This window comes from Notechis scutatus, chromosome 6 (assembly GCF_049901735.1).
Source record: "Notechis scutatus isolate UNSWTSFEM ecotype Mainland chromosome 6, rNotScu1.2, whole genome shotgun sequence".
Lineage (NCBI taxonomy): Eukaryota > Metazoa > Chordata > Lepidosauria > Squamata > Elapidae > Notechis > Notechis scutatus.
In genome coordinates, this window is record NC_142014.1 from 72,936,690 (window position 1) to 72,961,419 (window position 24,730).

At 40.0% G+C, this 24,730-nt stretch overlaps 1 protein-coding gene across 8 annotated transcripts in view; it reads left to right on the forward strand.

The window, feature by feature from the left end:
- Positions 1-24,730, forward strand: part of SOX5 (SRY-box transcription factor 5) — a 1,042,959-nt gene that overhangs the window by 606,149 nt on the left and 412,080 nt on the right. The window contains exon 1 of one of the 8 annotated variants that reach the window (XM_087968774.1): positions 18,075-18,224. The exons of the other annotated variants lie outside the window; for them this stretch is intronic. The gene's annotated coding sequence lies outside the window, so the exon portion shown is untranslated. Of the gene's footprint in view, positions 1-18,074; positions 18,225-24,730 lie in introns of those variants that run through there. 8 annotated transcript variants of the gene reach the window in all.

The window sequence follows — 24,730 nt, forward strand, 5'->3', positions numbered from 1 at the left end:
GGGATGAATAGATAGGAGAATATCTTGATAATCTTTCTGAAATGCCCACCTGCAGTCAGATGATTGCATTTTGGGTGCTCAGCAACCAGTCTGCATTTACAGCCTTATGCAGGGTTCCATATGACTACAACGTATGGTGTTTCTTGCCAGAAACTAGCATTTACTTCCTATTTCCAGCAAAAAAAAAAAAAAAAAAGCCATTGACGACAAGGGTTCACTTCACAACTGCAGCATTTGCTTGTTTGGCCACCCAAAAAATAAAAGAGTCTTCATATCAGGTGTTTTCTGAATGACTTCGACCTGCATGACTTATGAACCTAATTCTGGGCTCAATTACAGCCATAAATCGAGGGCTACCTGTTGTTCCACAGTGATGTATAGGCTGGCCTTTGCATTTAGCCATCTCTTAAAGGGTCTTTATTTGTGAAAGAGCAATTGGGATTGTGGGTTTGCTTAATGGCTTTGCGTTGCTTCCATGTGAGATCACAAAATCCCATTGTCTTTGTTAAAGGACATTTCAGTACCCAGATAAGCCTGCAGACAGGCCCATCACTGTCACATCATTTGCAGTCATTTTGATACCTAATTGACCACAGTAAAGCCTTGAGCAAAAGAAAGGAAAACCAGCATCAGTGACAGTCTGTTTTTAGGCAGTTAATTAAGAGTTTTCCAAAACTGTCCTCTTTTATTTTGTTTTTCCCCCCTCCCTTGTCCACACAAACTGCGAAGTGGTTCAGTGTTGTCTCCTTGCTTGCCAATAAACAGGCAGCACACATGTGAATAAACAAGCGTTCCTCCTGTTAAAGATGGCCAACAATGTCCCTGAACTCTGTGAAATGAACATCACAAGTTAAAAGCAATTGACTAGAGCTTGCATCTAAATTAACTGGGGATGACTTGGGCCACAGATCTTCAAACAATGCTGTCCTTATCTTGGGGAGGAAGCCTTTTGCTCCAACGTTATCTTTTTCTTTGGGCTTTGGAAGCACACACATAGACACAAACTCAAGCTGGCCCCAAATGAAATAGGACTTTGGATACCAGATTACCTGTTTACAAGCTACCAATAGGATGTAGGCGAAGCAGGCAGCAAATGCAGGACAAGGCTTTGCAAACAAGTTCCTGTTAAGACAGTTTTGCACCTGATAATTGTCCTTGTTCCTCTTGTGACATGATATCCCTTTGATTACTCAGCATTGCCATCATGTTAATAATTAATTGCCTCTTTTGAAATATGAGGAAGGTGTGTTCTGCTCAAGAAGGATGAAAAAGAAGCTTTTCCCCCTCTACCTCTCCTTTTCCATAACAACCTGCTCTATGATTCAATAAACAAAAGAGGCTGCAGTGAAATTAGTGTATGGGGTGCATTGAGGCAAACTCTTCTGTAGATTAGCTATTTTTTTTTCAATTCAGTTGGTCTGTAATAATGCTGTGCCTTGCAGTTTCTCAGACCTCACCTCCCTCCCTGAAAGAGGCTTCTGTTTTTCCACCTGTTTCTCTGTAAAGCTTGAGGATGTCTTTCAACACATCTTCTGGTAGTGATACCGAGCTGGTATGTCCATTGGAGATAAAAGAGGAAGCTACTGCTGCATAATTGTTTTATTCTGCACGTCTACCTCCATCCATTGGTATCTGGCAGAAGCCACCATGGTGCCATAACCTCTACAGTGTCTCTTGATTTCTTTGCCCACCTGCAGACACCCATGTTCTCATCCCATTGAGACCTCGTTGACTGCCCAGACTTCTCAATCTGAAAAAGATCTATCATCACCTTGAGAAAAGCAAGGTATGTTATGGGTCCCATCAATTAGGGATGTCCTTCTTGGTGGTAGCCCCTTCAGTATGGAAAATCATTCCCTCGATGTCCTCTGAGTGTGGAAGTTTTCTTGCAGATGTCTCATTACCCAAACTAGGTAACCTCAATCAGTGCCAGTGACTAGCACTGGCGATGTTACCTAGATTGGAGAATGAAACATCTGCAAGAAAACTACCAAGCTCAGAGAACACCAAGGACCCCTCATTTCAACCTTCAGCTACAAACATTCTCCTTTATTGGTAAAATCATGCTCCAGAATCCCTCTCTGCATCCGTTAAATTGCTGTTCCACACAACCATCTTGTCTATTCCCCAATTCTACATGCTAGCATGAAACCAGCCCATGATTGTTCTTCTGGTACCAATCCCCAAATACAGAAAATAGCAATAGGGAATAAATGGGAAGTGGAACAAGGGCAAGAACCCTGTTCAGTAAGGATTAGAGTCTGAAATGAGAATATTCACCAATGGAGAAACTGAATGGTGGGTTGGAGCAATTGAGGAGAAATTCATAGAATCGTAGAGTCATAGAGCTAAGCCTTCTCTTTATTAGACTAAAGATACTGAATTTCCTTAAGGGTTCATTATATAATTTAGCCTCTGGACCCTTTATCATCTTTGTTGCTCTTCTCTGCACTCTTTCTAGGGCATTTCTATAGGATCTTTTTGGTAAGTCCAAGATCTACTGTGTTTTTCACAAGTGTCCTAGAGGAGATAGCAATAAATCAACTAAGCTCTAAAACAGTAGCTTTTTAATATAATTTTATTGAAGGTTTCAAGAAACAAAAATGGAAATGGAAACTAACATAAAGGAAGAAGGAAGAAATTAAAACGAAGAAATCAAAGAGAAACTGAAGTGCAAAAAATAAAAAAGGTAGAATAAAAATTGAAGAAAGATATAAAGAAGTAACTTTCAATTTTTACAGCAGTTTTAAGTACATTTATAGATTCAGATAACAGATAATCAGAGTTGGAAGGGACCTTGTAGGTCATCTAGTCCAATCCCCTGCCCAAACAGGAGACCCTACACCATTTCTGACAAATGGCAGTCCAATCTCTTTTTGATGGTCTCAAGTGATGGCGCTCCCACAACTTCCGTGGACAACTTCTGTTCCATGGGTTGATTGTTCTCACTGTCAGAAAGTTTCTCCTTATTTCCAGGTTGAATCTCTCCTTGTTCATTTTCCATCCATGATTCCTTGTCTGGCTTTAGAAAATAGCTTGATCTCTTCCTCTCTGTGGCAGCCCCTCAAATATTGGAAGACTGCTATCCTGTCTCCCCTGATCCTTCTCTTCACTAGACTACCCCTCTTTCCTTAAAGTTACATTGTGATTCTCTTCTTTCTACAATCTATCCTATCTAATAATCAAAACCATAGATTGTAAGTTCATTTTTTTTATCTTGGAGAAAATGTAGATATTATCTTTTTTTGCTTATTAAACATGTTAATTAGCCATCTCAACAAGTTCTATCGTCTTCACAAAGCATTCCTCTGTTCTAGGTATTGCCAAATATTGTGTGTGTACAATAATCTCACTGTGATTGAGATGGTAGTTTTAAGGAAACTCAGTCAATGATAGAGTAAGCCAGATCTATCTATTCTATCTATCTATCTATCTATCTATTATCTATCTATCTATCTATCTATCTATCTATCTATCTATCATCTTTCTTTCTTTCTTTCTTTCTTTCTTTCTTTCTTTCTTTCTTTCTTTCTTTCTTTCTTTCTTTCTTTCTTTCTTTCTTTCTTCCTTCCTTCCTTCCTTCCTTCCTTCCTTCCTTCCTTCCTTCCTTCCCCTTCTCCCTCTCCTTCTTCTTCTTCTCTGATCTATGATGATTTGAGGGTTGAGGGAAATGATAGGGAGGAACATTGATGGTAACATTAAATTGCACCCATCAAATATTCAGCTTTGTTAGTCAAAACAGGAACATACATAAATGTGGGCAGTCAAAGACTGATATTCTAGCTTCCCAAAATATTTTTTTCCTGGATCATGTTATTTCTCTCTTGTTGAGTGTCTTGAAGAATAACTTGCTTGAATTGGCCCTTAAATTGTCTCTTTGGATCGCCCCAGGACCAATTTCTGTTCCCAGCAGAAGTGGGGAATTTAAAGTGACTTAATACCTTTCCTTCTATTGTTTCTTGTTTTGAAAGAATGAAACGGCACAAAATTGAGAAGAACAAACAATTAAAGCCACACCTCTTCCTCAATCCCATTTGTTCTTTTTAAGGTGGTTATGCTCCTGAATGAATTCATTTTGAGAGATGTTACATTCTGGTCCTGAGGACAGTGAATGAGATTGATGCATCCCTAGGAAGCAAGGGAAAATCACAGCTGGTCTCAGAACAAGGAAGATTCTCCAGGCCTTCGGTCATCCATTATACTGAGGCAGTGGTGGGATTCAAATTGGTTTATCACCTGTTCGGTGGGCGAGGCTTGGTGGGCATGCTTTGTGCGCGCATGCGCACTTTGCGCGCAATCGGAAAATGCATGCTTTGTGCGTGCGCAGAAGCTTTTCTTCTGACCTTCTCCTGCACTCCTGCACTCTCCTTGTGTCTTCAACAGCGGATGCGTGGCAGTCTGTTTTGCCATGCGATGCAGCTGAACATCAAAAATAAGAAATAAAGGTCAGTATGGAGGCAGGGCAGGTGGGTGAGCCCAACAGCTGATCTTCAGAGTGAACTGGTCGATCTTCAAAGCTACTGGTTCGGTTGAACCGGGCTGAACCGGTAGAATCCCACCCCTGTACTGAGGTATACATGTGCTCCTATGCACAAATGCACACTCCACACAATTCATAGGAGCGGGTAGAATTGGCTTTCCTCCTTGAATTTATTACAACTTACTAATGCTATTACAACTTACAAACGCTAGAAACACTTATGTGGAAGCAAACAACAGGTCTTGTATTATTTCATTATGACATTTATGTTAAACACACAGACACCATACAGGTCATAGGATGAGACAGAATTGGCTTTCCTTCTCAAGTTCATTCCATCTTATAAAGGCTACATGGAAATGCTTCTACCTGGAAGTAAACAGCTACCTGGAAGTAAACAAACAAACAAACAAATAAAACAAGTTGTTGTATTATTTAATTGTGACGTATTAAACACACACACACATACTCCACACAATTCATAAGATGGGACAGAATTGGCTTTTCTTCTTGAGTTTATTTCATCTTACAAAGTCTACCTGGAAATGCTAGAAAGACTTACATGGAAGCAAATAACAAGGTCTGGTACTTGATTATGACATTTATATTAAAGACACACACACACACACACAACACTCCACACAATTCATAAGATAGGATAGAATTGTGTTTCCTCCTTGAGTTTATAATGTCTTATAAAGTTTATATGGAAAAGCTTCTACAGGGAAGCAACAGTTCTTGAATCATTTATTACGACATGCACACACACTCACACAGAGTATATATTATGTGTGTGTGTGTCCATGTGTATATCTCGGTATAATGGGTGCACTCAGAATGAAGCTGTCATGCTTAAATCATGCAGGAACTATCCTTGCTTTAATTCCAGCTTATGTCTAGATCAGTGTTTAATCCAAACATGAAAGCTGTCTGTGTGAATATCTACATCCTGTCTTTGGCCCAGTATGTTCCTTCGGTACTTCATTTTTGGCATGTTGCTTAGCACAGTTTAGCATCAGCTATGGGTTGAAGAGGGAACAAAAGCAAATTTGGATTGGGGGAGAAAATGGAGAAGATATATAAATTAATTTTGAAAGTCTACTCTCATTAGAGCTGGTGTAATCAACCTTTTCAAACCAGGGGCCACCTTAAGACTTTTACTTCATGTTAATTTACTTTTTGTTAAGCTCTGCAGAACAGGGCATGGTCAAGGAAGCAAGAACCACCCTGAATTTTAATTTTAAAAAAGCTTATTTTCTGCTTCAGGAGTTGCTACTGCAAGTCAGGCAAACAAGCCGACGTAAGCACAACAGAAAACTGAATCAGTTCACATTGGAGGAAGTGTCAGTATAGGACATTGGTTGACCAATGTCAAAAAAAGCTTTGCTGTTTGGTCAAGGATGGCTGAACTCAGTCTATAAGAGGTGGTTATCTCTTTTGGACTGCTAGCCTATCAAAGTATTCTCATAGATCAGGGGTCTCCAAACTTGGCAACTTTAAGATTTGTTAACTTCAGTTTCCAGAATTCCACAGCCAGCATGGTTGCCTGAGGAATTCTGGGAGTTGAAGTCCACAAATTTTAAAGTCTTGGTTGTCCCAAAGGTGCTTTTTTCCAAGAGGCAACTGGGTTTTCTGTTTTTTCTTTGAAGACATTTCGCTTCTCATCCAAGAAGCTTCTTCAGCTCTTCAAGCTGCAGGTCTTGAAGAGCTGAAGAAGCTTCTTGGATGAGAAGCGAAATGTCTTCAAAGAAAAAAAAAAAGAAAGTCCAGTTGCCTTTTGAAAAAAAAAAAAAAAGCAACTTTGGGACTAAGAGAGTTGTATTTAAAACAGCTTGGAGCTAAAAAGTTAGCATTCAGTTGAAAATAGGAGAAGAGAACTGTTTGCAAAATGATGCCAACCCTGATATTACGGTGGAAAACATTAACGTGTTTGCTCAGTTTGCATAAGGCACTGAACTATATAACAAGCCAAATGAGCTAGATTCACACAATCCACATTAAGCTGGGTGCTTGTGTGAAGGGGACACAAATCAAAATTAAAGGAAAGCTGTGCTCATTGTGCAAAGACAGCTACTAAATCTTTCTGCCTTATGGAAGGGAAAGAGGATCTCACAACAGAGCTGACATTTCCTGTGGCAACCTAATACTCTAAATAGTAATTCTGCCTTCAAATGCTAGATTTGAAATGTTAGCATGCATAATAAATGCCAGGGGTTTCCCCATCCTGTGCAAATCTTCTAAGAGGACCATTCCATTTTGGGAGATTTACCCACTTTGCAGTGTAGAAACAAGGATGTTTTGCTGTGTTGCTGAAAAACATAAATAATTTTTCTTCACCTCTTTGGTGAACTCTCAAGATTTCTTTGGTGATTCCCTATTTTTATTATTTTATACGGACAGAAAGTGTCTCTCCTTGCCCCCTTTCCCCCTTCCTTCCCTTGATTTCAGGCTGAATAAACCACCGAGCTGACAGTTAAAAAAAAAGAAAAGAAACTCCACTTTCTATCCAGCCTTACACTCTTAACATTTATAACCCTGACTATCTCTCAAACGTCTTTACCTAAAACACCGCTATGGTTTTTATTATCAGGTTTATGCCAGTAATAATATCCGCATCAGCTTTCCTAGGGATAATCTTACAGCAGAACCCTTGGAAGAAAAGCTTTTGGGGAAGGAAATAAAAGCGGGAAATGCGCATTTCAAAAACATGAAACATGGGTATAATCGCCCCCTTTGACAGCTTAACATGACAGATTGGAGGGGGGGGGGGAACCCAAGCTGATAGAGAAGCTGGATCAATGGATTATCAAAGTCATGAAAACTGAAAGGGTACGGAAGGGGACGTTGTGGTTCTGTAGGCGTCTGAAAGACACTCAAGTTTGCATGGCTTAGGAAAATGTCAGTCCATCTCAGTCTGATTGGCGGGGATGTTTTAGATGGAGAGCTCAGGAGAGGTTTACCACAGTGAATTTCGGAGGCTTTGTCATGGCCATTGTACAAAGTGATATACAGTGCCAATTGACTTGAGCGGCTCCCTTGATAGCAGGCAGTTTACAGCCTCTTCAAGCCCAGATTATTGTTTTATCTTGTCATACTAAATTAATGTGGCAGCACTGCGTTAAACAGGGGTGACCTCTTCGTCGGTGGAAATGGCTGCCTGGAAGGAAGAGCGTGTCAGGCTGGGGTGTTACCTGGTTTGTGGCATTTGGGGGACAGGTTTGGATGCATTAAGAGTTTTATGTTCCTGCCTGGAAATGGAGCCCGATGGAGCTGGTCCTGCTTTGTAAGGAGGAAAAAAAGTAAACGAGATGAACAAGTGGAGGGTGGTTTTAACGTTCAGCCAAGAAGAGCTATGTGCTAATTGGGCCTTAGTTTAATTAATGGCTATGCCTGGGCAGGATATTAAGCCTTTGTTTGCTCTGCTTTGTGGAGATTGTCAGCCTTGTGTATCAGAAAACAAGAATCAGAAATAGGTCAAGTGGTCCTTGACTTACGACCACAGTTGAATTCTACATTTCTGTTGCTAAAGGGAGACATTTCTAAAGTGAATTTCACTCCATTTTACGATCTTTCTTGCCAGCCTTGTTGTCAAGTGAATCAGTGCAGTTGTTAAGTTAGTGGCACGGTTGTTAAGGGAATCTGGCTTCTCCCACTGACTCTGCTTTTCAGAAGGTCGCAAAAGGTGTTCACATGACCCCGGGATACTGCGACCGTCATAAATATGAGTCAGTTGTCAAGCCTCTGGATTTTGATCACCTGACCATGGGGATACTGCAACCGTTGCAACTGTGAAGAACAGTCATAAGTCGCCTTTTTTTCAGGGCCCTCGTAATTTTGAATGGTCACTAAACCAAGTGTTGTATGTGTTGTGGTTCGCTGGAAGCCTGTGCAGATGGCAGTGGAATTGGACAGTGGGGAAGAACGGGGACCAGTCTGGAAGTTTGGGGAGGACTTGGACGAGGGTCCTGCATCCGATGCAGACATAGGGTCAGGACCATCTGGGAGTTATGTGCTGGCAGCAGCCGGGCAGAGGAACAGGGGGAGCCTGTTCCCAGTGTGTTGTGCACAGAGCTGCCAGAAGGCAAGAGCAGCTAAGACAAAAGGGATGACTCGGGAGTAAGGCTTGGAGGTGATTGCCCCTCCCCTAAGGTATAAAGGACAGGCAAAGGTAGATAAATCTTTGCAGGAAGCAAAGTCATTCGCTCTGTTCAGATTAAACCTTGAAGCTCTGTGTGGACTTTGTATTTCAGTTGGCTTTTTATAGTTAATTTGGCACTTTAATTGTTGGCAGCAATTCAAAGGAGATAAAGGTGGGTGCTTATCTCGAGAGACTGTTTGGGACTCATTATGGGCTGGGAATGAACATAATTCCCAGCATTGAAATAAAACAAGAGTTGTTTGGACTAAGCTTGTGCTTAATTACGGTCTCAGGAAGCCTTGGTCAGAACAGTATGTCAAGGACTACCCATACATGGTCCTTCCTTCTATCCATTCGTCACAACCAACCTGACCCAATTATGCTGAGTTTGTTCAGTATTTTCTTTGAAGAACAGAGACAACTTCTTTAGGGACGAACAGGATGGCAGGGGGAAAGGATCATCCAGTTGTCCCAGTACCTTAACTTCACTTCGCTTACATAGATTGGTATGTTTCTCAGTTTACATGTGTCTATGATGGGGATTTTCTTCATCCCGACCTACATGCTAAATCAGCGATACAGATACCAAAAGATGTCTTAGGCTAAGAGCCATGTATTTTTGGAGACTTTCCACAAACAACAATGCTGTCTTAATATTTAGGAAGAGGAAATCAGAGGTGGTATTCAGCCAGTTCTGACCAGTTCTGGAGAACTAGTAGCGGAAATTTTGAGTAGTTTGGAGAACGGGCAAATACTACCTCTGATTGGCCCCCGCCTCCATCTATTCTCTACCTCTCGAGTCGCAACTGATCGGCTTCTTTGGTTGCCCTGCACAGGAGAACGGAGCTGGAAAGCAGGTTAGTGGGGTGGGGAGGGAATGGAGATTTTGCAGTGACCTTCCCTTGCCACTCCCACCAAGCCACGCCCACAGAACCAGTAGTAAAAAAAATTGAATCCCACTACTGAAGAGGATGGCTTGCCCCTTGTTAGAAGATAGAAATGAAAACTTTGGGGATAATTTGGGGTAGATAAGATGGGACGGTAAATTTTCTACGAGTGGATTACAGTAACAATTTGATAACAGAGAGTTTTAAAACTTGGTTTTGTTTTAGAATTACTATTCTCCCTGTTAACTATTTCATCACTAATATAATATATAGAAGACAGGTCATTAATTTTCAAATTGACTTATTAATTTAAATTTGGAGGAGCTGTTTTGCAACCAATGTCATAATAACGTATCAATCAGTATTCGATCACAGGGGGATAATATGTGTATATGTGTTTTTCTTTTTTTTAATTTTTTTTCTTTTTGTTGGTTTTTTTTAATTTTAGTTCTTTTTAGTTTTGTATTTTCTATTTTAACTTTGTCTTGAATAAAATAAAAATAATAAAAAAAAGAAGATATTAATGGAGAACTGTGTCCCTGGCCTTCATGTTTGTTTGTTTTTTAACAGATTCCAAACAAATCAAGATGCAGACCTTCCCCAGTGGGTCACCTTGAGTCTAACAAAGCTTATCCTAAGGCCATGATGGCGAACCTATGGCATCTATGAGCCCCAGCCAAACTTACCTGTACTGCGCATGCCTCCCAGCTGATCTTCGGCCTGTTTGAGGCTGTTTTCGCCCTCCCAGAGGCTCAAGAGAAGCCTCTTTAGCCTGGGGAGGCTGAAAAATGGCCTTCCAGAAATACCTGAAGTGTCGAAAAGGGCCTGTTTTCTGGCTCCCAAGGCTTCCCTCGAGCCTCCGGGAGGGCGAAAACAGCCTCAAACGGGCTGTAATCAGTTGGGAGGTACACGCATGCACAGTGGAGGTAAGGGGGATGGGCGGGGGTGTTGCACACGCATGCGCAGGGGGGCGGGGTGCATGGCATTGTGGGTGCCGGCACACGCGCATGTGCGCTATTTCAGCACACCACAACAAAAAGGTTTGCTATCACCGTCCTACGGTATTCAGTATAAACCTTTTTTTTTTCTGCTGCCTAATGATCGAACAGCGTGCTAACATAGAGAAACGTGACAAGTGCAAATTCTGTATGAGATTCCTTCTTTTCCTCTTAGATCAGGGGCATCCAACCTTGAAAACTTTCAGACCTGTGGACTTCAACTTCCAGAATTCCCCAGCCAGCCATGCTACCTGAGGAATTCTGGGAGTTGAAATCCACAAGTCTTAAAGTTGCCAAGGTTGGACACCCCTGACCTAAATGGTAAAAGGGCTTTTAACCTGTAGAGTTATTTACAACCAGGTTGGCTATTAATGCAACTGTTAAAAGACTCTGGCAGGGTACCTCTGTTTAGCAATAAACAACCAGTGCATTTGAGCCACTTACAGATCCGCTTTATTTTTTATGTATTTATTTTTTATTTATTTGATTTGCCAATCGCTTACAAGATAATAAGTATAAGTGTATACATAGTTGTGAATACATGAAATGGGTACATATAAGAAAAATAAAAGAAGAATAAGAGAAACAATAGGACAGGGACGGTAGGCACGTTGGTGCGCTTATGCACGCCCCCTACAGGCCTCTTAGGAAAGGGGTGAGGTCAATAGGAGACAGTCTAAGGTTAAAGTTTTTGGGGTTTGGGGAAGAAACTACAGAGTCGGGTAGAGTATTCCAGACATTGACCACTCTGTTGCTGAAGTCGTATTTCCTGCAATCAAGTTTGGTGCGGTTTACTTTGAGTTTGTATCTATTGTGTGCTCTTGTGTTGTTATCGTTGAAGCTGAAGTATTCATTGACAGGTAGGACATTGCAATGTATGATTTTATATACCATGCTTAAGTCAGACCGAAGACGGCGTAATTCAAGGTTTTCTAGTTCTAGAATTTCAAGTCTGGTGGCATAAGGTATTCTACAACGAGTAGAAGAGTGGAGAACGCTTGTAGCCATCCAAGACACAACTTTGCCAAATTCCAAATTTGATCATCCAAATTCCATCCTGATTCTATCCCTTCCTCTTCTTTTTTTTTTACGGCATGACAAACACGCACATTTGGGGGAATAAGTCCAATCACAATGCAGATAAAGAGAGAGTGCAAAAATTATAACAGATAATCAGAGTTGGAAGGGACCTTATAGGTCATCTAGTCCAAACCCCTGCCCAAACAGAAGACCCTACACCATTTCTGACAAATGGCAGTCTAATCTCTTCTTGAAGGTCTCAAGTGATGGCGCTTTCACAACTTCCGAGGGCAAGCTGTTCCATTGGTTGATTGTTCTCACTGTCAGAAAGTTTCTCCTTATTTCCAGGTTGAATCTCTCCTTGTTCATTTTCCATCCATTATTCCTTGTCTGGCCTACAGGTGCTTTAGAAAATAGCTTGACCCCTTCCTCCTCTCTGTAGCAGGCCCTCAAATCTTGGAAGACCGCTATCATGTCTCCCCTGGTCCTTCTCTTCCCTAGACTAGCCAGGCCCAGTTCCTGCAACCGTTCATTGTATGTTTTAGCCTCCAGTCCCCTAATCATCCTGGTTGCTCTACTCTGTACTCAACATCTTTTTTGTAATGTGGTGAACAAAACTGGATGCAGTACTCTAGGTGTGGTCTTACTAAGGCTTTATAGAGTGGTATTAGTACTTCCCTTGATCTTGATTGATCAAGAAGAAGTAAATCTGAGAAGCCCTCATAATCAGTTTAGCTCCACAAACCCCCACCCTTTCTCCTTTCCAAAACACCCTTTCAAAGTCGCAACTGTTTCCTTCTCCCCTCCCAAATCATCTTGGTTGCTTTTCTCTGTACTTTTTCTAGAGTCTCAACATCTTTTTTATAATGTGATGACTATAATCTGGTGAATGCATGAATATTTAGAAGTATTCAGAAATAAAGCCCAGATGGGTGGTATGCAATACTCACAGGGAGACAGAAAATTAACCTTATCATTCATTTCACATCCAGCTGAACCATTTGTGGGCCACAAGTCCTGGGCAGACTGTCAGCCTTCCTTCAAAGGTCCTCTCCTAATGCATATGAGCCAACAAATAAGAGTTGGTCTGCCACAAGGATCATCCCTGACTAATCACTTTTACATTTCACACGTGGTTGACTCTGTTGTAAAGCCACCTTTGGGGATCAGGAGCCATGACACAATGTCCAATATGTGAATGGCCAAATCTATTACATGTCATTAGAATATGCTAATCACCTGCCACTTTCCTTTTGCCTTCCATCTCTTAAATACCTTATTTTCTACCTATTTAAAAAAAAAAGAGAGAGAGATTGTAACTAAAGAGCCAAAACCAAGGACAACAGATAAATTATCCTTCATGTTGCAGAAATATTGAAATAGAGCCACATTATTGTGAAGGGTTGAAGGACCTTGGAATATTAATAGATAAGAATATTGGATTGACCTAACACAAAATACTGGGTTGCGTAAAATGACTATGATACACTCCAGATTTCCCAAAGCAACAAGACATCAAGATGCTAGGCTGAACCATTTAATTTCTTTCTGAGAAGACACTTTGGGAGATTCACAAGAGCCTTCTTGGATTAAGTGTGTTTATTTATACAAGCCAGGAGCGAGCAAGAAAAAAAATGACTACAAATCCCAGTTGCTGCTTATCCTACTTTGTGGCTTTCATATTATATGGCCTTAATATTTGTGGCCTTAATATTTTTCCTCCATTTGATGCAATTATTAGGAGGGTTTTTTGTTTTTTTTGCTGAGAAGGGATGCATGAGTTATAGCCCAAAATATATGCATTAAATTTATGGAACAATTGGCTCATTAATTCTGTAACTAAAACACCACCAGTACTTCAACTTGAAAAATGGGCTGCAAAATTTAGTTAGTAACGTTAACATTGTATTGTCGTGCTGCCTTTAGCACTCTCTGTGGCCTTTGTTTGTGTGTGGGTGTCCTTTGCCTGAAAAACAGTTTTCTGTGCATAGTGAAAACTAATTGGATTTTATAGAAATTTTATTTCAAATCAGAGTTGCCGCATTCACATGAATCATTCAGCTGGGTTCATGAATCCATCCATTTTCTGAGTTTCATAATAAACATATAAACTAATCATTTGGGTTCTCAATACAAAATGCAACCGTAGTTAAAACTAACCAAGCTTTAACAATGATGACTAAATTGGTTACTTTAATTAAAGAAAAGAAGACATCCAACTTTGTTCCTACTTAGAAACTTCTTCTGGACTTTGTGCTTGAAATGGAGAAAAAAAATGAAATTTTGACTTTGGGTTTTGCTGATAAGTTTATTGTTACAGTGATACCTTGGTACTCATTGCTAATTAGTTCCAAGAAGTGCGATGAGTTCCAAAACGGATGAGTACCAAATATTTTTTTCTCATAAAGAAAAATGTAGTGAGTCCTAAAGCAGCCAACACTGATAAGTTCTAGCTCATGCGTTGGGTACCAAACAAACAATGAGTACCGGGGTGAAATTTTTGTGTCAAAATGCATTGAGTACCAAATGTAATGAGTTTCAAAGTAATTGGGTACAAGGTGTCACTGTATAGAAATGGCTAGCACATATTAGTATGCAAATAAAAACTTGAGACTTTAAGGTTGCTATCGTACTTTACTGCACTAATAAGATACAGAAATATTTTTTTTCATTTTGCCCTATACTTCTTTCTCTTCTCTTTTTCATCCCCTTATTTTTATTTTCTTTTATATTTTATATCTTAATAAAATTATTAATGAAACAACTTAAAATATACAAATAAAACCACTAGATGTGTAACTGACCTGGTCAAACTTATTGTGTGAACACCGTCAGTGAATGCTACAATACCCTACCCTCACTACATCATTGTGCCATTGTATAAAAGCAAGGCACAATGAAACAAGACAAACGGATTCCAGGTTTTACCCTTCCCTGAGCTTGTCGATCAGAAAGGTCAGCAGTTCGGCAGTTCGATCCCTAGTGCTGCGTAACGGAGTGAGCTCCCATTACTTGTCCCAGCTTCTGCCAACCTAGCAGTTCAAAAATCATGTAAAAATGCAAGTACAAAAATAGGGACCACTTTGATGGGAAGGTAACAGCGTTGCTTGCGCCTTCGGCATTTAGTCATGTGGGCCACATGACCACAGAGTGCTGGTTCTTTGGCTTTGTAACGGAGATGAACACCGCCCCCTAGAGTCAGACACGACTAGCACGTATGTGCGAGGGGAATCTTTACCTTTTTATCTTTTCTTCCAAAGGACAATCAGGGTTGACTTTCTTGAGGAATTTGAGAACTACTCCATGCTATTTGAAACATTATTGACCTTAAATCTTTCTCTAGCACCCATCCCTCATGGAATGATAAATCCATAACTTTTGTTTTCTAAGGAGAATCTACATTTAGCTCCATCCATGGAAAACAGTGGAATACCTCAGCTGGCCATAATCACTTCATTGCACATTAGGGTATCCATTGCTATAATCTGGGTAATGGGTATAAGAATAAGTATAAGTGTGTACAACATCCTAACTATTATATTTTCAAGATATGGAGGCTCCAGGTACAAGCTATAAGATACATCAAGTTTGGGATCAGATATTATTTTTTCCTCTGAAATAATTACCTATGAATTTGTATGGGTTTGGGATCATCTTACCTTTATTGAGAGGGAAATGCTTAAATGAAGTATGTGCATTAGGTGTAAATGGCTGAAAACATTACTGCTGCAAATCAATGTATTTGGAAGATTAGCTGTTGCTTGGGGAATGCTGTTTGCCTGGTGAATGTAACTCTTTAAACACCAAAATAGGTTTGTCTATTTCTACTTTCTTTCCCTGCCCATTTGTCTTTTCCCTTTTATCACATTACCATTCAGCCTTATTTCTCCCTTTTTCTTTTCTCCACTTTAGAGATCAGATTAGGGTTAACTGTAGGGTTACTATGAACATGTCCTATTGTTTTCTTTTTATCTATTTGTATACATTTTCTATTCTATTCTATTCTATTCTATTCTATTCTATTCTATTCTATTCTATTCTATTCTATTCTATTCTATTCTATTCTATATACTGCATTTGTTCCTTACCTTAATGCATACTTTTCATTACTTTTACTTTTCCCATATTTTTGAAAAAAGGCCTATGTTAAGGATAGTATATTAAAGATAAATGAGCTAAGAGTAGGGGAAACAAAACTTGCATAGGGTTTTCTTCTGTTTTTGCCTCTTCCACTGTCCTCCATTTGAGAGTCTTCTTAAATTCATACTAATCTTCCTTTTAGATAAATGTGATACCCAGAGGTGGGATTCAATTTTTTTAACAACCGGTTCTGTGGGCGTGGCTTAGTTGGTGGCTTGGTGGTCATGTGACTGGGTGGATGTGGCTTGGTGGTCATGGTATTGGCTGGGCGTGGCCAACTCAATATCACTCACATCGAGGCATGCATCTCCTCGCCTGGCCTCTCATGACTGTGGGGATGCTGCAACAGTCGTAAGTGTGAAAAAAGGGTCATAAGTCACTTTTTTCAGTGGCATTGTAACTTTGAATGGTCACTCCACACAAGCAAAGTACCAGCAAAGGAGGGGGAAAAAACTCCAGAGATGTTCCAGAGACAGGAAATCTAGTCCTGCCAAGAATGTAATAAGGGTTAACGGAGAGGCAGTTTCTGTAAGCAACACCAGAATGTTTCCTTTCTGCCTTCCTTACAGGATTAGGCCAGTAATTTCTTCTAACAACCGGTTCTCCGAACTGCTTAGAATGTTAACAACGGGTTCTAGCGAATAGGTGCAAACTGGTAGAATCCCACCCCTGGTGACACCTGAACAACACGAGCTACACATTCACGCATACATGCATACACACAGGCACAGATATTTTAAAAATGCACATATATACAGTATAAGAATAGAAGCACGTCATCTCTATACACAGCATGTTGCAGGTGAAACTGTAGCTTGTTTAATCAGTCTTTATTTTTAAAAAAAAAACTGCAATTATATGTGTCATACAACATATTAAACCCTCATATGGTTTTTCAGGCTTCATCTCAGCCTAGGAATAGCAGCCAAACTGCCCCGATTGTTTGATAGATATACAAAATTATCAAATGACATTTTCTCACTAGGCTAAGTCAGTTGCTGACTTTCTTTTAGATCATCTTTTTCGCATACATGCATAAATATACAAAATACACATAAATACAATTTACAGACACAAACACACACACACACACACTTTGAAGAAATGGGAAAACGATATTTGGCAGAGGACTTCCAGATGGTATCTGAGAGCATGTTTTTAAAGCTGACAATAATCTCTCTTTCGAAAATATTTTTAAAAGGAATCTGCAATACAGTGCAATGAGGCAGTTTATTTTTTAAAACTACTGTCTGTGGCACTGAACTCTGCTACAAATTAAGTAACAAATTCTTTGCATCTTGTGAAGCATAATTTTCAAAAGATAAACGACCCAACTATATTCCCAGAGGAGATTTTTTTGGTTTTCTGTTTAGAGTCACCAAAGTGGAAACTGTATTGTTTTTTTTCTTCTCTCTACTGTAGTTTATAATTGGAAGAAAATATTAAGCCACTGAAAAACAAAACAGAACAAGCCAACATTCATAATAAGAAGGCATAGCATGTGTCAGGATTCTGGCTGTTACCCCAAAATAAAACTCATAAAACATTTTCTATACACGTTTTATAGTGGTCAGCATGTTGTAGAGATGTAACTACAAAACAGAACAAGCCAACATTCATAATAAGAAGGTATAGCATGTTATAGAGATGTAACCACAATGTCTTTAACTGCTCTGCTCTCAGATCTGTAATCTCTGATTACAGATCCCTATAGTGTATAGCAGGGGTCTTCAAACTTGACAGCTTTAAGACTTGTGGGCTTCAACTCCCAGAATTTCTCCTCCAGTCATGTTAGCTCAGGAATTCTGGGAGTTGAAGCCCATGAGTCTTAAACTTGCTAAGTTTGAAGACCCTTGGTCTATAGGTATCGAGTTAGCTTACAGTACTTGGGGAAAAGGACTTTCCATAAGCGAGGATTAATAACTGGAAAGACCGTTTTATGTGATGCCTCCTGCCTTGAAAAGGAAGTATTGTGTGAATATACATGGATGGAGACATGGATATTTTCATCCTGTTGACCTAAGATATGCAGGATTTTAGAGGCTATTAACAAATGATTACTGACATAAGATAATTAGGCCAGATAGAATACTATTTTGAACTAACTTCCAAAGTGAAGATGTTGTGGTGCAATATAGTTTGGAGTAGCAGGAAGGAGGGGCTCCTTCCCAGAGGGCATCATGGCGGAAAGCTTGAAGTGCCTAGTAGACAGGAAGAGAGTAAGGACAGACCTACCCTAGCAGTATATCTACAGTTATCCGATAGTTGCTTTATTCTGGCAAGATTCTGTCGATAGGTGAACAACAATAAAGAAACTACTTGTTCTTTGGTCTTTGACAGATTCCTACTGAATCATAAAATTGTGGAGTTGGAAGCAACCATGAAGATCATTAGTTCAACTTTGTGCAAAACTCAAGAAAGCCCACTCAAGCATCTTTGAGAGGTGTTCTGTCCAGTCACTTCTTGAAAACCTCCAGAGGTGGAGAAGCCATAACTGCCTTAAGTTGAGGGATTTTTGACTTCCCGCTGACTTCCCCACTGACTTAGCTTGTGGGAAGCAGGTAGGAAGAATTATAAATTACAATAATGGGAGAAGGGCACGTTGTATCAGTCACAATTTTGCAAATAAACTGGTTTAAACATCATGGAAATAAGGGTTCTTTGGTGCTGTTTGAGCTTGGTTGTTTTCTTGCAGTCATTTCATTACTAGACTAGCACCAATGATGTTACCTAGTTTGGGTAATGAAACGTTTGCAAGAAAACAACCAAGCTCAGAGAGCACTATAGGCCTCTCATTTCTACTCTGAGCTACTAACATTCTCTTGTATTGGTATCTTGGAAACTTCAGTTTTATAAGAGTCATGGGTATCAAATATTTTATTCGTTAAGTTAGCGCAATTTAGGTACCTTGATTCAAAACTTGTTGCATAATGCTAACGTGTCAGTAAAACAAACCAACAAACCCCTAAACATAAAGTTAGATTAGTACATAGAAAGATATGCAGATGTGCATACATGGAAACAAACACCGGAAGAAAGCAATGACCCATCCACTACAGAGTTCTTAGTAATAAATGCTTATATGAGTGTACTCATCCTTTTATAAGGAGGGAACAAGATATATATGCGTGGGCACAAGTTAAAATTAAGCCCCAGTCTTTATTTTATTGCACAATATAAATTGTTTTGAGAGGCTTTGTGCAAACAAGATTGCTTGTGCAAGTGGGAAGAGGGTGTATATGCACACTTCATATTAGCAGTGAGGGACGTAAAGGAAAAACATTGGCATTATAACCATTTTCGGTAATGTACTGTCCCTATCTTCCAAATGCGTTAAGATTGCAAGAACCAGAAATATTGCCAGCTGAGCTGTGGACTGGACATTATGTGAATTGTTGTACCAACACACCTGGCTTGGGAAAGAAAGTTAAACTAGCCATCTAATAAGACTTGATTTTATTCCGCTTAACCCATTTCTCATTCAAGAGTCCTGCCACTGTTTGAGAGGGAATTCATTTTATGTTTTGATAAATAACTGTTATCACAAAGGTTAATGGACTGTCTCATCCTTTTATTTACTGTCATGTCAGAAACATGGAGCTCATTCCTCATGACCAATTGACCTCAGCGCTAAATGGGTGGATATTATCAGAATAATTACAGCAAAGATGCCATTAAAGAGCCATATGGATGATGTTTCAGCCACACATGCACATGTTCGCAGAGGTTCACATACATGCATGCACCTTTGTGTGAAACTTCAGTTCACAATCTGACAAAGGATATGCAATTAAATTATTTTTTAAAGTGCTAGAAGATTTAAATGGGCTAATCACCAGAATGAAATGTGAAATATGAATTGTGAGGTCAGATTAAATCTTGGGCCCTGTTTCTTGCTTTGCCCATATGGTTGGTGACATCTGTTTGGCTATTAAGACTCAGATCAGAGTATCAGTGCAGAAATTCCACAGGTAAAACTGGCTTGTAATAATCTAGTTGCTTCAACAAATGATCAGTACTAAGGGTAGCCGTCATTTGCTGATTAAAAGTGAGGGCATACAGTAACTTCCTAGGGCAGTGGTGGCTAACCTTTTTGGGCTCCTGTGCCAAAATTTGTGTGTATGCTTGCATGCCCACGCTCGCGTGCCAGCACCCAGAAGGCAATGCGCGTCCCTCCCCACCCTTTATGCATGTGCGCGCAATCCCCCACCCACTTCCCCCTTACCTGCACTGCGCCTCACAGCTGATTTTTGGCCAGTTTGAGGCTTTTTTCAGCATCCCAGAGGCTTGAGGAAGGCTTCTGCAGGCTTTGCAGGCCGAAAACTAACCCCGTTTCATCACTTTCGGTATTTTGGGAAAAAACAGGAAATGACAAAACGAGGCTAGTTTTCGGCCTGCAAAGCCTGCAGAAGCCTTCCTCAAGCCTTTGGAAGGCCGAAAAAGGCCTCAACCCAGCCAAAAATCAACTGTGAGGCACATGCACGAGGTAAGTTTGCTTGCAGCTCATGTGCCAGCACAAATGGCTTTTCATGCCACCTGTGGCACGCGTGTCATAAGTTCACCATCATGGTCCTAGGGTTTCATGTGTGTGTGTGTGTGTGTGTATCTGTCTGTCTGTGTTTCTTTGTGTGTTTGTGTGTGTGTGAACTAGACATGACTATACACATACTCATATATCCACATAAACATGTTATCTGAAAGTAGGCTACTTCAATATTTAGTTTTTCTTCTGTCGATTGAAAATTGCTGTCTTGAGAGTCCAAATTTGCCAGTGAAGGAACTTTCAAAGGTTTCATTGGTCAGAGAGAAGAGAAGTAAATCAATCAATCAGAATAGAGCTGGAAGGGACTTTGGAGATCTTCTAGTCCAGGAGAAGACCCAATACCATTTCAGACAAGTGACTATCCAGTCTATTGTTAAAAACTTCCAGTGTAGGAGCATTCACAGCTTCAGGAGGCAAGCTGTTCCACTGGTTAATTGTCCTCATTGTTAGGAAATTTCTCCTTAATTCCAGGTTGCTTCTCTTCTGGATTAGCTTCCATCCATTTCTCTTCTCCTGCCTTCTGGTGCTTTGGAAAAAAAGTGGGCCCCTTCCTCTTTGTGGCAGCCCCTCAAATACTGGAATGCTGCTATCATGTCCCTCCTAGTCCCTTTTTCCTCTATACTGGCCATACCCAAATCTCCCTTGATTTCTCCTAACTGTTAGAAAATTAGAAATTATGGCTCTTTTCAGCTGTATCAGCATATTTTGGTAATATGCTGAGTTTTTTAATTGCATTGTTGTTTTTAAAAACACCCAGAGAAAAATGATAACTATTTCTATTTCTAATTTTCCTTAACCCGTATAGCTTCTCTACCTTCATTAGCATGGCAATTAATAGGAATGGCTTTTGAGCTCTTTTAGAACATACAGGTGTTCTTTGACCACACTGGAGCCCAAAATTTCTGTTGCTAAGTGGTACATTTATTTATGAGTACTGCCCCATGTTAAGACCTTCCTTGCTACCGTTGTTAAGTGAATCACTGTACTTGTTCAGTTAGTAGCCCAGTTATTAAGTGAATCTGGCCTCCCCGTTGACAGTCGCCAAAGGTGACCACATGACCCCGGGACATTGCAACCATCATAAATATGAGTCAGTTGCCAAGAATCTGAATTTTGATCATGTCAACTCATAAAATATTTCTATGGTCTTTTTAGAGTTGCCAACAGAAAGGGAGAGGGGAGCAATGCAGCAGCTTGCAAACCCGAAATAGCATTCCACAAATGTTTTCAAAGATAGTAACTAGGTGACTGAAGTTTCTGCTGCACAAAATTCTAACTGGAGAGTATAATTGATGACTCTCAGCTATGGATGTGTCCCATTGGAGAATAGGAATTATGATACACCCAGGGGGTGGAGGGAAAACCAGGGTCAAGAGTGACAATGAATGATGTATCTCAGAGTCGGCTACACCCAGGCAGTGCCGGCATGTTAATTCCCAATAAATCCTTTTGAAGTTTTGAAAGTTTGGCTCGAGACTCATGATTTAAACGGGGGTAACTGCCAGAGCCCTGACAACTGGGACGCTGCAACAGTCATAAATGTGAAAAATGGGCATGTTGCTTTTTTCAGTGCTACTGTATAACTTCAAATGGTCACTAAGCAAAGTGTTGTAAGTCGAGGGTTATCTGCACTTCTTTTACTTCATTGTTTCTTATGGTAATTTAATTTCTCTGATGAGGACTTCAAAAAGCAATTTCCTCAATGTAGGCTCTTTATAAAAAAATATCTAAGACTTTCTGTACAAAATTTTCATGGGGGACTTTGTTTTCTGACACAGACCTTTTCCTTCTTAGCTTTTTGTATGGAGGAAGGCTAACACATTACTTTGGTAAGAGTTGTGATGATTTGAAATCTATTGGAAGGTGAACACATATTATTATTCCTAGTGGCATCAGTACTGCTTTGTTTTTCCCCCACATCCCTACAGAACCCTAAATATGTGATCTACCATAATCTACCTTCCCTGATCTAGTTTTCCTAGGAAATGCTGGAATTATCTGTGGAGATTCTCAATCACCCACATCATGGTTGTCCCAGAGGTGTTTTTGAAAAAGGCAACTGGACTTTTCTCTTTTCTTTTTCCTGCTTGAAAACGTTTTGCTTCTCACTCAAGAAGCTTCTGTTTTTTGGGACGTCACAGTATTGTGTTACTTCAGTGATATTATTGCTGTGGGCCTTCATAGTCCATATTTTTGGGGGCATCACTTGTCAAGTTTTTGTGATTTGCAGCTGAATTTGGTTCCTGCTGAGAGAGGGGCTATTGGATAATAACACTATTAACGCATAACTTGAACAGAATCTAATTATAATGCAATTTGCATCTGATTTCTACTATTCCCCCATATGATTTAAATTATTCAGGAAATTATTACCTTGCTTAATATATAAACATCACCAAATGGACATAGTTTAGAAATGGCTATGGGTTGGTTGCCTTCTCTTGTACCTGTGCCTGACGCCTATTCTCGTCTTAGTTCCTTAAAAGGAAAGATAAGGAAAGGTTATATCCTGACAGACTATGAAACCCACCATAGAAATAATTAAAAAGATGAAGCATGACTTTTGTAACCAAATATCCTGCTTTTTGGTGACCCCCCATCTAGGCTCAAGGTCTCTAGATACTCAATAGGAGCTTTTAAATTATTTTTCTCTATTTGATGTTGCTAAGTATAACGAATGGATTTCAGAGGGACTATTGCAGAATCCTTGATGCGTATCAATTCAGTGCTGTTAGGCACAGCAATTGCTAGCAGGATTGTACCCTGAGATTTGTTCACACAGATCTGAAGTCCAGAAACATCAGGTTGTTAAAAGGCCAAGTCTCTGTCAGACAAATTATGCCTCCCTAACACAGCGATATATTCCTCTGGCAGCAGTGAAACACAAGAATCCTCGTACTGTCTTTTTGCATTGGCCTTGCATGGAACTTTTAAGCTTTAGGCCACCTTATTTCTGTAATCTGATAATAAATTCAGGGGACGTTCGGCATAGATCTGAGCACCGTTTTCTTCCTTTAGTCAGCTGGCCATATCAACTTTAAGGATTTTGCATTCCACATCTGTAAAGACTGAGGAAGATGCCCTGGATGGAGAAATCCAAGAATCATTACCTAGGTAAAAAGGGGTGAAACATGTTTTTTTAAGTCCAGAACAACGAGATAACATTTGGAACTCACTCAGGATGAGGCCTCCCTAGGTTACTGAAGCATAAGAAGGAAGTGGAAATCAAGCACAATCAGGCTCACAAGATTCTTAATATTTTAGCCAATCTTAATACAAGTAATGTTAGCTCTCCAACGGAATCGACTTCCTGTTCTGGTCTCAGTAGTGGAGTAACAATGCTTCAGGGTTCAGATCCATTTATTTATTTGTTTGTTTATTTATTAATCGCTTACAAGGTAATAGGTAAAAGTATAAACATGAGTAAGAATAGAGGAAATAGGGGGCGTATAAACATGAGTAAGAATAGAGGAAATAGGGGGCGTGCATAAGCGCACCAACGTGCCTACCGTCCCTGTCCTATTGTTTCTCTTATTCTTCTTTTATTTTTCTTATATGTACCCATTTCATGTATTCACAACTATGTATACACTTATACTTATTATCTTGTAAACAATTGGCAAATCAAATAAATAATAAAATAAATAAATAATAAATAGGTACGAATAAATGGGTACAATAGGACAGCGACGATAGGCACGATGGTGCACTTATGCATGCTCCTTACAGACCACTTACGAATGGAGTGAGGTCCATAGTGGATAGTTTGAGGTTAAAGGAGTGGGGGTTAGAGGATGTAACAACAGAGTCTATGGTAGAAGTTGATGAAATTGACAGACCCCATAGAACAGGGGTCTCCTCAGCCAGCAAAATTCTGGGAGTTGAAGTCCACAAGTCTTAAAGTTGTCAAGGTTGGAGAGCCCTGCCATAGAAGGAGTTGGTTGCTATGCTCTGTTATTTTCAGCACAAGGAAGAGAAAGCTTTCAAGTGCTTTGCTATCCTCCAAAGCCCCTGAAGGCAGGGCAAGAAGCAATGGATGGAAACTAATCAAGGACCTAGAACTAAGGAGAAATTTCCCGACAGTTAGAACAATTAATCAGTGGAACGACCTGCCTCCAGAAGTTGTGAATGTTCCAACTCTGGAGGTTTTTGAGAAGAAATTGGACAACTCTTTTTCTGAAATAGTATAGGTTTCCTGCCTGAGCAAAGGGTTGGACTAGAAGATCTCCAATGTCCCTTTGAACTCCGTTATTCTGGTCTGTTCAGCATTGGTAGGAAAAAGTCCATACAGGTAATCCTCGACTTAAAACCACAATTGGGACTCGAATAGCCATTGCTAAGAAAAGTAGTTATTCAGTGAGTCTGATCTTATGACTTTTCTTGCCACCGTTGATAAGTGAATCACTGCAGTTGTTCATTGAGTCGTGCAGTCAATAAGCATGTTTGGCTTCCCACGTTAGCTTTGCTGGTTGGCAGCCTGCTGGGACGGTTGCGAATGGCAATCCCATGACTTCGAGGCATAGT